The sequence below is a fragment of the Acomys russatus genome, chromosome 5 (assembly GCF_903995435.1).
Source record: "Acomys russatus chromosome 5, mAcoRus1.1, whole genome shotgun sequence".
Lineage (NCBI taxonomy): Eukaryota > Metazoa > Chordata > Mammalia > Rodentia > Muridae > Acomys > Acomys russatus.
In genome coordinates, this window is record NC_067141.1 from 65,949,651 (window position 1) to 65,965,509 (window position 15,859).

Consider the following 15,859-nt stretch of genomic DNA (forward strand, 5'->3'; position numbering starts at 1 on the left):
TGGGAATTGAACTCAGGACCTCTGGAAAAGCAGCCGGTGCTCTTAACCTCTGAACCATCTCTTTAGCTTTTGAGATTGTTTACATGAGAATGGTCCCAACAGGCTCATGTCTTTGGATACTTGGTCTCCAGTTGGTGGAACTGTTGGGAAGGACTAGGAGGCGTGTCACTGGGGTAGGGTTTGAAGTTTCAAAATATTCACACCATTTCCCGTGTTTTCTGCCCCCCCCTTTCCTTCTTTCTCTGCATCCTGCTTTTGGATCAAGATGTGAGCTCTCCACTCTTCCTGTCACCATGCCTGTGCTCCACCATCACAGACTCTAAGACTCTGAAACTGTAAGCCCAGTCAAATGTTTTATAAGTTACCTTGGTCATGTGTTTTATGACAGCAACAGAAAAGCCATGAAGACATCGTAAGTGAAGTGAGCCACATACATAAGGACAAACATATATATGATTCTGGAACATGATTGTAGAAGAGGTGCTTGGAATATTCACACTCATGCATAGGTAAAAAGATGTTTCCAGAAAGTGGAGATGGAGAGAAAGAAGAGCCATTGCTTAGTAAGTAGCGTGCTTCTGTTTGGGATAACAGAGAAGCTTTAGAAACAGTGGTACTATCCACACAACATTATGGGCGTAACCAGAGCCATTGACTGGCACACTGAAAATGGCTAATTTACCACACACAAGAAAAAGTCCCAATAGGAATATACTGTTTAAAAGAAAGCCCGCTTGGAGTTAGAGAAATTTAAGACCCAGATCCACCATGTTCTGGCTGTGCTACATTGGTCATGTCAGTTTATTAATTGGAAAATTGAGGACAATAAAACTCCTTATTTGTTGTAATAAAAATGAACACAAAACATTACATAAATTATCTCTTGTGAACATGTTTTCTGAGCTAGGCGTGGTGGCACATGCCTCTAATCCAAGTACTCAGGAGGCAGAGGCAGGTGGATCATTGTGGGTTTGAGGCCAGCCTGGTCTACAAAGCGAGTCCAGGATAACCAAGGGTACACGGAGAAACCCTGTCTCGAAAAACCAAAAACCAAAACAAAACAAAACAAAAACATGTTTTCTGGCTTCTGAATAAGAAGACAGGCTCTCTGTGTGAGCTAAGAAATGAGAGAAAGTCCTACCCGCAGGGAAAGCGCACAGCCCTCATTGGCCCCAAACCCACTTGTGGGGTTGGTGGAGCAGGAATTACTACAGCAGCCAGGTCAGAGGTGGAACTAAATTCCACTTTGTCACACTATGTGACTTAGAGGGCAGTGAGCCAGGCACTCTCTTGGAATAGAACCTATTCTTAAATCTGAGCTCCCCTCCAGACCTGAGAACAGGAAGAAATCACGCATCAGAAGCATCAATGTGACCTGCACCTGCCACTGCTCCTGGACACGGGAAGCCCCTGGAAGGCAACGCTGAAGAACAAGAGGGCCAGACACTTACGAGCTGGAGGGCAGAGGGCAGGAGGCCTGACTCAGTGTCAGTGGCTAGGAGTCCTAACAACTGAGAAGAGCTCCAAATGAGAACATCAGGTGGATGGTCCCCTGGAACCCCCTCTGTACCCACAGCTACATCCCAGCAGGTCCTCCGCCTGCAGGATCTCAGTGCTGTGGCTGGCTCCCACACTCCCAGTGCACTGGGAGACCCCTCCACACTCACCCGCGAGGAAATCACTAGCTACTCCAGAAGCACCTTCTGAGGAGTGTCAAGACCGTGAGACAACCTGCTTAGCTCACAGACTTCAAAATTAGATAAAGACCAGAAAAGGCTTCTAGTGCACAAAGGAGAGCTGCCACAGTGGACCAGTTCTAACAGCTATCAGGCGCCTGTGCAGTACAGACTCACAAGTCCACAGGTCCAACTGACTCTCCGACCTCCATGTTCCTAACTCCTGGTCTCAGCCTCAGAACCATTCAATGTCAGAATCAGGGGCGGGGGGGGGGGGGGGGGGGGGACCCTGCTCCAACACCACCTGCATTTTTAAAAACTCTGGTGTTTACTTCCGCACCTTCCCCCCATCCTTTTCCTTTTTCTATAATGTCAGTTTGTTTTTACTTTAAATTTTCCTGATTTTAAAAAGTTCTTAGCTGGGCCATGGTGGTGCACACCTTTAATCCCAGCACTCAGGAGGCAGAGGCAAGCAGATCTCTGAGTTCAAGGCCAGCCTGGTCTACAGAGCAAGTTCCACAACAGTCAAGGCTACACAGAGAAACCCTGAATAGAAAAAGCAAAAAAAGTTATTATCATTATTATAATAATAACTGAAATTATAATAATAATTACTAGCAGGGCACCTGAGCACCATGCATGCAAGGGGAGGTCAGACATCAACCATATAAAGTTGGTGCCCTCAGGATTATACAGTGAACATGCTACCCAGTGAGCCATCTTGCTAGTCCAATCTCTATGTTTTTATCATTACCTTTCATATATCCTTAAGTTTTTGTTGGCTTTTTTTTTTTTTTTTTTTTTTTTTTTTTTTTTTTGAGACAGGGTTTCTCTGTGTAGCCTTGGCTGTCCTGGACTCACTTTATAGACCAGGCTGGCCTCGAACTCACAGCGATCCACCTGCCTTTGCTTCCCTGAGTGCTGGGATTACAGGCGTGCAGCACCGCACTCAGCTATATTTTACTACTAATTTATCTAATTTTGGTTTTGGACTTTTTCATTATTGATAACTTTAGCTTTTGGTGTTTTCTTCTTGTCATTTTTCTCATCTCTTATTCTTCTCTCCTCCATAGCATCCTTCTTCAGCTCTCCTCTTCTTTTTCCTTTCTTAAAATACAAAAATTATTCACACAGTGGGGGAGGACGTCAGCAGTCAGAGGTCTGGGGAGGGGAACAGGGTGGAAGAGGAAGGGTGAGTGAGAACAGGAAGATAAGAGGGAGGGGATTGCACTCATTGAGATGTAATGTAAATAAATCATAATAAAATTAAATGAAATTAAGTACAGCAGGAGATTAACAACAACCACCTTATCAAAATAATTAAATGTCATCGTTATAAAAATATAGCACAATAAATGACTTTTAAACTCAAAAAAAAAAATAATTATAGCCAGGTGTGGTGGTGCACACCTGTAATCCCAGCACTCTGGGTGGCAGAGGCAGGTGGATCTCTGAGTTCAAGGCCAGCCTGGTCTACAAAGTGAATCCAGGACAGCCAAGGCTACTCGAAAAAATATTTAAATTAATTAATTAAAAATTATTTATGAGCCGGGCATGGTGGCGCATGCCTTTAATCCCAGCACTTGGGAGGCAGAGATAGGTGGATTGCTGGGAGTTCGAGGCCAGCCTGGTCTACAAAGCAAGTCCAGGACAGCCAAGGCTACACAGAGAAACCCTCGAAAAACAAACAAAATATTTATGGAGCTAGAGAAGCTCAGTGGTTAAGAGCACTTGCTGCTGTCCAGAGGACCAGAATTCCGAGCACCCATGTTAGGAGGCTTACGACCACCTGTAACTCCAGCTCCAGGGATCGATTCTCTCTTTGGACTCTGGAGCCACCCAAATACGTATAGCATACATGCACACTCTCATGTACATATACACATAAATAGAACCAAACCTTTTATAAAATATTAAATGTTATTTATTGTGTGTGTGTGTGTGTCCTAAGGCATGTACATGGGTGTCACAGTACACATAAGCAAGTCACAGGGCAGCTTTTAGGAGTTGGCTCTCTTCTACGGTGGATCCTTAGAGTCTTTAAAGCACATGCTTTTACCTCTAAGCACTCTGAAGACCCTTTTACTGTCTTTTCTCTAATTCTGCTTTTCCTCTGGGATTTTCCTCGTGAGTGGGGACAGACAGCTTAATAAGAAAGGAAAGAACTCCCACGAGTGGAAGTGAGCTGGTAGACAGAGAAGCACGCAGCTCCGTGGTCTGTCGTCCTTTAGAGGGCCTCTATATCCACTTTGTGGCTTTGTGCGCGTGTGCACACGAGGCTTATCAGAAAAAGCCTCGGTGAGGAGCAGCTTCCAGACTCCCTCTGCAAACTGACTTCTTTCATGTATTAATCTTTTAAAAATACTTATTTTTGAGGGACAGGTTGGAAGATCTCTGTGAGTTCAAGGCCAGCCTGCTCTACATAACAAGTACCAGACCAGTCAGGGCTACACAGTCAGACTCTGTCTCAAAATATATTTATTAACTTTTAATTATGTGTATGCCAGTGTGTGTGTGTGTGTGCACATGAATGCAGGCGCCAGGAGTCCAGAAGAAGTCACCGGATTCCCTGGAGCTAGAGTTACATACAGGTGGCTGAGAGCCCCTGACGTGGGTCCTCTAACCTGCTGAGACATTCCTCCAGGCTCCTCATATGGTAACCTTGATACTTCACCTCAGTCCCTGTTCTACCAGGGAACCACTGTATTGTTTAGCGCTGCCACTCTGCCCTGAAGTCAGATTACAGACAGCTGCACATTGCTCCCAAATACACAGCAGCAACACACACAGCTGCACCTTGCTACCATTCATCCCAGCCAGAAAATGGGACCAACCTACATGCTCACTAACAGATGAATAAAGAAAGTGTAGTATGTGTCCACAATAGAATTTTAGTCATCCATAAAGAAAAATGAAATTATGACATAGGCAGGAGAATGGATGTAACTGGAAATGATTATGTTGAGCAAAATAAGCCAGGCTTGGAAAGAAAATACCACCTTTTGGGGTTGGAGAGATGGCTCAGTGGTAAAGACATGAATTGTTCTTGCAGAGGACCCAAGTTCAATTCCCAGCGTGATATCAGGCAGCTCACAACTGCTTGAACTATAGTTCCAGGAAACATCTCGAACTTCAGGCACATGTACACACACAGACACGCACGCATACATACATACATACATACATACATGCAGAACCTAATTTTAAAATTAATGTGTGTATCATCAAACTAGAAATAAAATTGTTAGAGAGGAGGAGATTTTAAGAGAAGAAAATGAGACAATGGAATATTTGTGACAAGAAAGTAGAAGGGGACTGTCTGAAGGAAGGGAGGGAACCAGTGCTGGGGGATGGGACACAGGGGAAGGCAACAGGAACAGGAAACAGACAAACGAAAACAAAGTACAAGGACACATATGTAGGAGAGAGTCTTAATGAAACCCATTCCTTTGTACGCTAACGAACAACTTAAAGCAGAAAGAAGGAAGAAAGGGCGAGCGAGATGGCGCAGAGAGAAGGGTGCCTGCTGCCAAGCCTGGCGGCCTGAGTTCAAGCACCACAACCTCCGTGGTGGAAAGAGAAAATCAACTCCCTTGTGTTGTTCTCTGGCACAGACACATTCATGCACACACACAAGTTTTTTAATAGAAGAAGAAGAAGAAGAAGAAGAAGAAGAGCTGGGCATGGTGGCGTACACCTTTAATCCCAGCACTAGGGAGGCAGAGGCAGGCGGATCACAGTGAGTTCAAGGCCAGCCTGGTCTACAAAGCAAGCGAGTCTAGGACAACCAAGGCCACACAGAGAAACCCTGTCTTGGAAAAAAGCAGAAGGAGGAGGAAGAGGAGGAAGAGGAGGGGGAGGAAACAAGTGTTGTAGTTTCTTCTCCTTTTCCTGATTAACTAGCCTGACAGAAGCAAGTCAAGGCAGCTGGACTCACATCACATGCACCATGAGAAAGCAGAGCCTGACCAGTGCCTGCGCCCAGTTGCTCGGCTCCCTCTCTCTACTCACATGGTCCAGTAGTGCCACCTACAGTGGAGTGTCTTCCCACCTCAAATAAGGAAACCAAGACAATCCCCCTGCAAGCATGTGCCGCGGCTGATCTCCCAAATGATTCTAGACTCTGACAACTGACAATTAACAGCAGCTGTCTCGTGCCTCTTGCTTTGCCTCTGAACATGAGGAAACTGTAGATCTCTCATGTCAGGAGAGCACACGATGCTGTCAAGTGTATTCATTGTTTTTTTTTTAATTATTTACTTATTTATTTTAGTATACACTGTTTTGCTTGTATGTACGCCTACACACCAGAAGAGGGTGCCAGATCTCATTATAGACGGTTGTGAGCCACCATGTGGTTGCTGGGAATTGAACTCAGAACCTTTGGAAGAGCAAGCAGTGCTCTTAACCTCTGAGCCATCTCTCCAGCCTGTCAAGTGTATTTATACACATCTGTAATTACAGCATGTGGAAGGCCAAGGCAGGAGAACTCCCATGAGATCAGGCCTGAGTGGGCAATACAGTGAGTATCAGGCAGGCTTGGGCTACATAGTGAGACATTACCTCAAAAAAAAAAAAAAAAAAAAAGTCCAGAGCCGGGTGTGGTGGCGCACGCCTTTAATCCCAGCACTCGGGAGGCAGAGGCAGGCGGATCGCTGTGAGTTCCAGGCCAGCCTGGTCTACAAAGTGAGTCCAGGATGGTCAAGGCTACACAGAGAAACCCTGTCTCGAAAAACCAAAAAAAAAAAAAGTCCAAAAAACAAAGCCGGCCAGGCATGGTGACACAGTATTGTAATTTCACACTTGATAGAAAGGTTGCTGTGAATTTTAGGCCAGCCTGATACACACACACACACACACACACACACACACACACACACAATCATTTTAAAGTGTTATATCTATCCTTCAACTGTATGTTCAGAGCCAGGCGCAGTAACGCACACCTTTAATCCCAGCATTCTGGGAGGCAGAGGCAGGAGGGTGTGCTGTGAGTTCGAAGCCAGCCTGGTCTACAAAGCGAGTCCAGGACAGACAAGGCTACACAGAGAAACCTTGTCTTGAAACAAACAAACAAACAAAAACTTATGTGTTCAGGGCACATTGGTATGAAATGTGTAAAACTCCTCAACCTGTGCCAGGCAGTGGTGGCACACATCTTTAATCCCAGCACTTGGGAGGCAGAGGCAGGCGGATCGCTGTGAGTTCCAGGCCAGCCTGGTCGATAAAGTGAATCCCGGACAGCCAAGGCTACACAGAGAAACCCTGTCTTGAAACAACAACAACAACAACAAAAAAAAACCCTCCTCAACCTGTCTCCAGAAGCCTCCTGCCCCCCAACTCCATCGTGTCGTTCCCTCTCCAGCCTGTGCCTACCCTCCTGCCCCCCAACTTCATCGTGTCATTCCCTCTCTAGCCTGTGCCTACCCTCATGCCCCCCAATTCCATCGTGTTGTTCCCTCTCTAGCCTGTGCCTACCCTCAGGCAGTGATGTTCTATCCTCTTCTACTTCATAGAAGCTACTAAGGAAGGATTGTTTTCTATTCAAAGTAGAATGCTCCTTTTTTTTTTTTAAGCAGTCGATTACTTTGTGAAGGGCAGGGTGCATACATATGTGCACTAGGGAAGACATGTGGAGATCACAGAACAGCTTGCGGAGTCCATTTTCCAAGAACCAGCAACGAACCTTTCCAATTCATTCTGATTCTAGCTCTGTGATGTCTAAAAACCAGGTACCCACCACAACCAAACGTTCAAATCCATCAGGAGAGGAAGGAGGGGGAGGAAGAGGAAAGGCAGGAAGAAAGTGAGGAGGAAAGACGCTGACACCCAGGGATGGAGGTCTGGAGCTGTCCGGGGTACTGAATAGAAGCTGACCTATACACACGTCCTCTGTCCCCCTCATCTGAGGCTCAGAAACTCAGGTGCAGCCTAGCCTCAGGCTTAGAAGTAGAAAAATGAAGAGAAAACCCTAAAGATGAGAGAAAGGGGAAAGAGGAGGGAGAGAGAGAGAGAGAGAGAGAGAGAGAGAGAGAGAGAGAGAGCGCTTGCGAAGACAGATAAGTTTAAGCACTAAGAAACTGCCTTGCTGGCTAGTTTTACGTTACCTTGACATTGGCTACAATTATTTTGGAAGATGAACCCTAACTGAGAAAATGTCCCACCAGACCAGCCTGTAGGAAAGCCTATAGCGCATCTTCTTGATTGCTGATTGCTGTAGGAGGGCCCATGCCACTGTGGATGGTGCTGCCTCTAGGGAGGGGATCCAGGTAAGAAGGTAGGCCGAGCAAGCCAGCAAGCAGCACCCCTCCATGGCCTCTGCATCAGCCAGGTTCCTGTCCTGTTTGAGTTCCTGCCTTGACTTTCCCTTACCTGGAAAAGTTAGCAGAGTAACCCTTTCCCCCCAAGTTGCTTTTGGTCATGTGCCTTTACCACAGCAATAGAAACCATAATCAAGACACTGCTGAAGTATAAACACAAAAAAATTGTTTCAATTTGTCTTTTAAATAATAATGGCTAGGGGCTTGGAGAGATGGCTCACTGGTTAAGAGCACTGGCTGCTCTTCCAGAGGACCCAGGTTCAATTCCCAGCAGCCACATGGCAACTCACAACTGTCTGTGACTCCAGTTCCAAGGGATCGATCGATGCCCTCTTCTGTCCTGTATGAGCACTAAGCAAGCATGTAGGCTAAATACCGGTACATATAAATATTTTTTAAGCTCAAGAAATAATAATAGTTAACAAAAATCTCAAATATATCAAACAACACAATTATATAAACACAAATTTGTATGCAAAACTACAATATTAATGAACTATTACTATCAAGTGAGTTATCCAAAAGACTCACATGGCTAGCCTTTTCTTTTCTTTTTCTTTTTTGTAAGATTTATTTACCATACAGTGCTCTGCCTGCATGTACACCTGCAGGCCAGAAGAGGGCATCAGATTACATTATAGATGAGTGTGAGCCACCATGTGGTGGTTGGGAATTGAACTCAGGACCTTTGAAAGAGCAGTCAATGCATTAACGTCTGAGGCATCTCTCCAGCCTGACTAGCCTTTTCTTAACAAGGAAACCAAATTAAAACAAAAACCTATGGATGCCACTGAAGACCAACAAGAGAATCAGCAAATTAACATATATGAAATTAACATATATGTAATATATGTAAGTACTCCCAACAAACTATACAATAATTAAAAATGTCTGTATGACCTGAGAAAAAATACATCATGTAATGAAAAAACTGTTGCAAGCCCAGCCTGACATAATCTCAGCATTTGGGAGACTGGGGCATGAAGATCTCCTTGAGTCTGAAGCCAGCCTGGGGTGTGTGTGTGTGTGTGTGTGTGTGTGTGTGTGTGTGTGTGTGTGTGTGTGTGTGTGTGCGCACGCATGCAGTTCAGTAAATAATACATGTCACATGACTATATTTATTTATTTTTTTACTATATTTATTTTTTAAATTAAACTACTCCAAGAAAAGCAATGCCAAGGTTCAGTGACTATGCTAGGTGACTACAGCAACGTCACGACCCAAAGCATCTCTTTAAGCCCTTCTAGCGCAAGTGTGAGCCCCGACCTTCCGCTGTTACTCTAAAACAGGAAGGCCTTCCTATTGTTGGCAGGTTAGGTCATGACCAGACACTGTCAGACTGAAAGTTGCTGGATCAACCCTGGATTTAGATGATACGTTCCTTTTGTCTACTTTATCTGTCTGTCTATCTATCTACCTATCTATCTATTAATCAACTTTCTGAACTTACTTTGAAAAAATTAAACCCTGAGAAAACTTTCAAGTTAGCTTTAACACAATAAACATATGTGCACCCCTGCACTAAACTCACAAACCATTAACTCTGCGCTGCTTCTCTTTTACCTCCTCCATGTGCATGCATGTACGCACGTGTGTATGCATGCACATGTGTGTGTTTGTGTGTGTGCATGCTACTTTTGTCAAACATTTGAAGGTGACATAAACTTCATGATTGAAACCCTAAATGCTCCAACATGTACCCCATAAGAACATTTCCCTATATTTATATATGTCGTACTCTGACATAGTTTAATGCTCTCAAGAAGTTACAAAAACAGTACAAGAAGTTCCCACGTCCTGCTCACCAGGCTCCCTGTGAAAACTTACATAACCAGAGTACTCATCAAAAGCAGGAAAATGACAGTATACTGATTCAGCTACAGACCTTATTTGGAGAGTGAGCTCGCTCTCCCTCCCCCCCCCCCCCCCCCCCCCCCCCGTCATTCTTGTCATGTATATTCATTTAAGTAACAGAACTATCCCTTCACACATAAAATACTCCCTCACATTACCTAACAGTACACCCCTGCTGAGCCATAACCCTGTCAATCATTAGTATCTTAACACTTCAGACTAATGGAAGCGGAATATCAAAATATATAATATTTAAATTTTTTTCACTCAGCAAAATGTTTATGAAACATACAGCCCACACGACCCTGGAACTTGCCTTGTAGCCCAGTCTCCTGCTGGACGGAATCATAGCCATGTGCCTGAGGCACCCAGGCCATCATGTGTAGCAAGAGTTCATTCTCCTGAGTCCTGAGTATAACATCTTACTGTATGTGAAATGTGTTTGTCTAGTCATCCGTGGGAACCTTGCATCACAGGCTTCTGGGTGTTTACTGTGTTAGTCGGTTATAAACGAAGCTGTTATGAACACTTATGGACACACTTTCTCGTGAACATCGGTTCCTTTTTTAGGGTAACCACCAAGGCGTCTCCCTGGAGCAGCTGTACCATTTTGGGTTTCCACCTGTTCTGAATGTCCTGCGTTTAGCCACTGGGGTAGGTACGGAATGTTCCGTGATTCTTGTTGTACTTCGCATTCTGAGCTGCTGATGGTGAACCCATTTCTATGTGCCCATTTGCCCTTTGTTAAAAATACCTGTTGAAGCCAGGCAGTGGTGGTGCACACCTGTGATCCCAGCACTCTGGGAGGCAGAGGCAGGGGGATCTCTGTGAGTTTGAGGCCAGCCTGGTCTACAGAGTGAGTCCAGGACAGCCAAGGCTACACAGAGAAACACCGTCTCGGGGGGAAAAAATCTGTTGAGGACTTTTTTCTACTTTGGATTTGGAACATGTTTTCTTACTGCTTTGTTTGAGGAGTTCTTCATATATCCTAAATACACATCCCTTCCTGAGACTTGTAAATATATTCTGCCCATCTGGCTTATCTTTTTGTTTCTCGTTGTTTTGTTTGTTTTTCAAGGGTTTCTCTGTGTAGTTTGGCTATCCTGGACTCACTTTGTAGACCAGGTTGGCCTCGAACTCACAGAATCCACCTGCCTCTGCTTCCCCAAGTGCTGGGATTAAACCATGTAGCACCACACCCAGCTCTCTCTCTCTCTCTCTCTCTCTCTCTCTCTCTCTCTCTCTCTCTCTCTCTCTCTGCCTTTTCATTTTTCTAACAGAGCCTTTTATAGAGAGTACAAGGCTTTTAATTTTGATGAAGTCAAATTTATTGATTTTTTTTTTCTTTCTGGATCTCCTTTTTGGTATCAGGCCAGAGCCTTTCACGGCAGTTGTACTTTCTTCCCCCTCGCTACACAAGCCTTTAGTACTGTGACACAAGCTGAGAAGGGGATATACATGTAGAGAGAGTGCAAGGAGCCCTCAGCTCGCATTAGAATAACCCCAGCAGATGCTATGTAATCATGAGTCATGTTAGTGCTGCAGAGGGAAGGCTGTGCAGATGGCGGAGGAAGGGGAAGGAAAGGAGAACTCACAGGGGCATGCAGCATTTTACATTGCAGATACCAAGGAAGGCTTCATGGAGAAAGTAACATGTGAGCCTGATGGCTTAGTGGGTAGAGTGGCTAGCCTCGCGAGTCCGAAGACCCAGTTCCAATCCCTGGAACCACATTAAAAACTGGATGTGGCCGGGAAAGGTGGTTCACACTCAGAGTCAGAAACAGGAATATCTCTGTGAGTCTGAGGCTAGCCTGGACCACAAAGCAAGTTCCAGGCTAGACAGAATAACATGGTGAGTCAGTCTCTCTCTCTCTCTCTCTCTCTCTCTCTCTCTCTCTCTCTCTCTCTCTCCCTCTCTCTCTCTCACACACACACACACACACACACACACACACACACACACACACACACACACACACTCTGTAATCCCAGCACTCTTTCAGGAGGATGGAGACAGAACAAGTGCCCAGAAGCTTGTGGACTAGCTTCCTGAAGTAAGCAAAAACCAGAGAGAGACCCTGCCTGAATAGAGTGAAAGGTGACATTGGCTTCTGAAAGTTGTCCTCTTAACCTCCACAGATGTGCGTGGCACATGCATATCCACATACACATATCCACATACAGACCTTGAGTAAATAAAATGCCACTAAGCCAGGCAGCAGTTGGGAGGCTGAGGTTGGACCCCTGAGAGTGCAAGCCAGCCTGAGCTGCACAGCAACGTGCTATCTCACAGGATAAGTGTGGGAGAGGGAAACGCCACAGTGAAACCCATTGCTTGTACGTTGAGTTTAAAATTAATGTCAGGGAGCTGGGAGTGTAACTGAGTTGGTGGGATGTTTGTTTAGCATGCACGAGGCCTGGCTCGCCCACCTCTGCGTAACCTGGGGATGGTGGCGTACATCTGTACCTCCAGCACTTTAGAGGAAGCAAGAGGATCAGAAGTTCAAGGTTATTCTCTTTTTTTAATTTGTTTTTATTTATTTATTTGGCATATGTATTTATATTATTACACATAAGTAGAAAATTTACATACCACAAGAAGAACCATGAAACAACCAGGGACTGTGTGAATGTTATGTCCAAGGTGTTTTGTCTAATTGCATTTGCCAATCACGTAGAAAACATCTTTCCTATCTTGGTGAATCTAAAATTCCGAATGAGAATCAATATCTATCCTCTCTTCATCTCTGCCAACTCAAAACCTCTATCTAGACCTAAAAACATCTTGACCCCTACACAGCTTAGGCTAATTGTAAGACTAAACTATCAGGTCTTCAACCCTCATCAGAGACTTGAGAAGGACTGAAAGTTAATTACTTGAGGGAACCAGAAGTGCAGGTTAGCAGCTTCCAGAATGAGAAGGAAAAAGAAAAAGAAAAAAATGACAGAGACAGTTTGCTGCCTGAACAGTCACCAAAACTCTCTATAACGTTGGAGCATCATCTTCAGCCTTCTGGCCCAATATATCTGACAGACGTATTTGAGAGGCAGGAACTATTGAGGACTCGCTTACTCTGTCTTGGCAGTTTGGCCATCAACTCTGCTTGTATGCAAGCTTGCCCCTTTTTAGGCAGAATTCTGTCTGTGGCAGAAATGAGGACCTTTTGCCCAGTGGTGGTTTGCCACATTTGAAGCCATCTCCACAGAGATGATCTTTGATGCTCATCATCTTCTTGAGGTAGGCTGGGTGTTGCCAGGAGTTAACCTGTCTTGTCAAAGAATCTTAAAATAGTAAAAGCTTCTTAAGTGCCATATTCTGTAGGTCTCTGAGGCTTTGAAGACTTTATCTAACTATCTTACCTTATCTATGTATATTCTTGTGATTAAAAATAGGCTGGTAGTTAACATGACCATAATTTGATCAACTAACAATTGGTTTGTATTGCTTAATTAACCTAGTCAGCCTGCAATAGCACTTTCCAGGTATTGGAAGTAAGCTTTGTATTGTAATTGAATTGTATGGGTTCAGTGCCTCATATTAGAGTAGAAATATATAGAATGTGTGCAGAGAATAGTCTTAAATTTGAATTCTATATCAATGTATCAAAGTTAACCTTATTTTGTATCAGTATACAAAGTTCTATACCAACGAAATAAAGATAACCTTTTTTGTTAGTAATAAGTAAGGCCTGAGGCTGAGGAGTAGGTTTAATAATCTATTTTTTTCCTATCATCCCTATATATTTCTATACACCTCCCCCTTTTTTCTTTTCAACCCCTATTTCCATATCTACAATGACTTCTATTAAGCCTGGAATTTCTCAACATTTGGAAACTGGACCACAAATGCTATTACTGGCTTGATTAACCATGTTCCCCAATTTTATTCCAGCCCTTACAAAGGTACTATTTGCCCCAAATCAGCCAGAAGAAACCCAAAGAGAATGATGTCTCATTTCCCCTAAGGGGGGTTGGGTAGGTTTGTTTGCTCTCTTGCGCTACAGATTCTTATTTTCATAGAGAGTTGCTTGTAAGTTATGATTGGCCTTATTCAGAGAGAAAACAAGGCTGGACTCAGGGATGGCTCTCTTCCTCTACCTTTCAAGGTCATTCTAAACACCATGTAATACATTTGAAGCCAGCCTAGTCTGCAAAAGACCCTGTCGCAAAAAATTAATTTTAAAAAGTAGATTTTCAGGCTGGGTGGTGGTGGTGATGGATATCTGAAGGCAGAGGCAGTTGGATCTCTGTGAGCTCCAGGCCAGCCTGGTCTACAGAGAAAGTTCCAGGACAGCGAGGCTACACAGAGAAACTCTGTCTTGAAAAAAAAAAAAAAGTAGTTTCATTTAAGGCTCTTGATGTACCATGAAGAGCTTGGTTGATGAGTCAACCGTCCATGGCTACCAGTTACACTGAGGTCATAACATTTTTTATTTTCTGTATGAGAATAAAAAAGGTAAAAATGTAGATAAAACTGTAACATTAAAACATATTTCACACACACACACAATGTATTTCAGCTGGGTATGGTGGCACATGCCTTTAATCCCAGCACTTGGGAAGCAGAGGCAGGTGGATTTGTATGAATTCCATAGAGAACTATCTCAAAATAAAATAAATAAATAAAAATTAAAAATCATTGCAGTAGTTGATAGTAGAGGCACAGGAAGAAATTCCAAGAAAAGAGAATCATATAACTGAGGGCAGAGGTAGAAGTCAAAATCAAGACGTGGGGAGGGTGACTCCAGAGGCAGATCACTTGTTTATTTATTTGTTTGTTTATGGTTGTTTGAGACAAATTTGTTACATAGACCAGCCTGGCCTTGAACCTGCTGTGTAACCCAGGCTCACCTTGAACTCAGAATCCTCCAGCCTTGGTCTCCTGTTTGGGATCACAGGCATACACCCTCATGCTCTGCCTACTTACATTTTTGTTGTTGTTGTTTGTTTGTTCGTTTTGTTTTGTTTTGTTTTTTGAGACAGGGTTTCTCTGCGTCGTCTTGGCTGTCCTAGACTTATTTTGTGGACCAGGCTGGCCTTGAACTCACAGCGATCCGCCAGCCTCTGCCTCCCGAGTGCTGGGATTAAAGGCGTGCACCACCACGCCCAGCTTTTTAAAAGAAGGATATCGTTATGTCACACAGGCTAGCTCTGCCTCCTAAACCCAGGCGGCTCCTCGGCCTTCACCTCCAGAACAGCTGAGCATTGAGGCCTGTGCTACAGCGCCCTACGTAAGCTCAGTCTAGATAAAAAGTGACCAGCGACCATTCGTGGGGCACCAGGTACCAAAAGGCCACTGCAACAGAATTAGAGTTAGACCTCACCACCACAGGTCAGGTCTTTGGTTCCATCCTCCCCCCCAGTCCCCGCCCCTTACTCATCCCCTCCCCTTACTCACTCATCCCGCCCCCTTACTCATTCCCGCCCCTTATGCACCTGCTCCAGGGCCTGGCACATATGCAGCATTTGATGAATGATAAGGAAACAGGACAGCGGTGGCACAAACCCAGGGGAATATGCTCCGGTGTCTTATAAAATGCTTTGCCTCTTACTTTTAGAGTCCTCTCGAGGTAATACACCCCTCTCCTGGGGTGAAACAAAATTCATTCTAGAACTCCAAGATAAAAAAAAAAAAAAAAAAAAAAAAGTGGCAAGAGTCAGTTGTGCTGGGCCACACTGATAACTGCTGCATCTGAGAGGCAGAGGCAGGAGGATTGTCAGGAGCTCAAGGCCATCTTAGACTGTGGAGTGAGTATCAGACCAGCCTGAGCGACTGGAGGAACCGAGTGAGAGGCCGACATCAGAACAAACAAACAAATGTACTGTGGAGTTCTGAACTACAAAGCAAGAGGCTTCACACTTCCCTCAGTGGTGCCATAGGCTAGAAGGGACACTCAGACAAGCGTCCCATCTTTCAGGCCCCCACTCTTTGTCCTCACTGGGAGGGACTGGCAGGGGCTGGGCACTAAAAAGTAAAACTCAACCAATCCAGTTTCTTTTTAGATGAA

General features: G+C 44.5%; 1 protein-coding gene across 2 annotated transcripts in view; it reads right to left on the minus strand.

Annotated features, from left to right (window-relative positions):
• Nt5c2 (5'-nucleotidase, cytosolic II) overlaps positions 1-15,859 on the minus strand; it is a 126,287-nt gene that overhangs the window by 109,396 nt on the left and 1,032 nt on the right. The window lies entirely within an intron of this gene.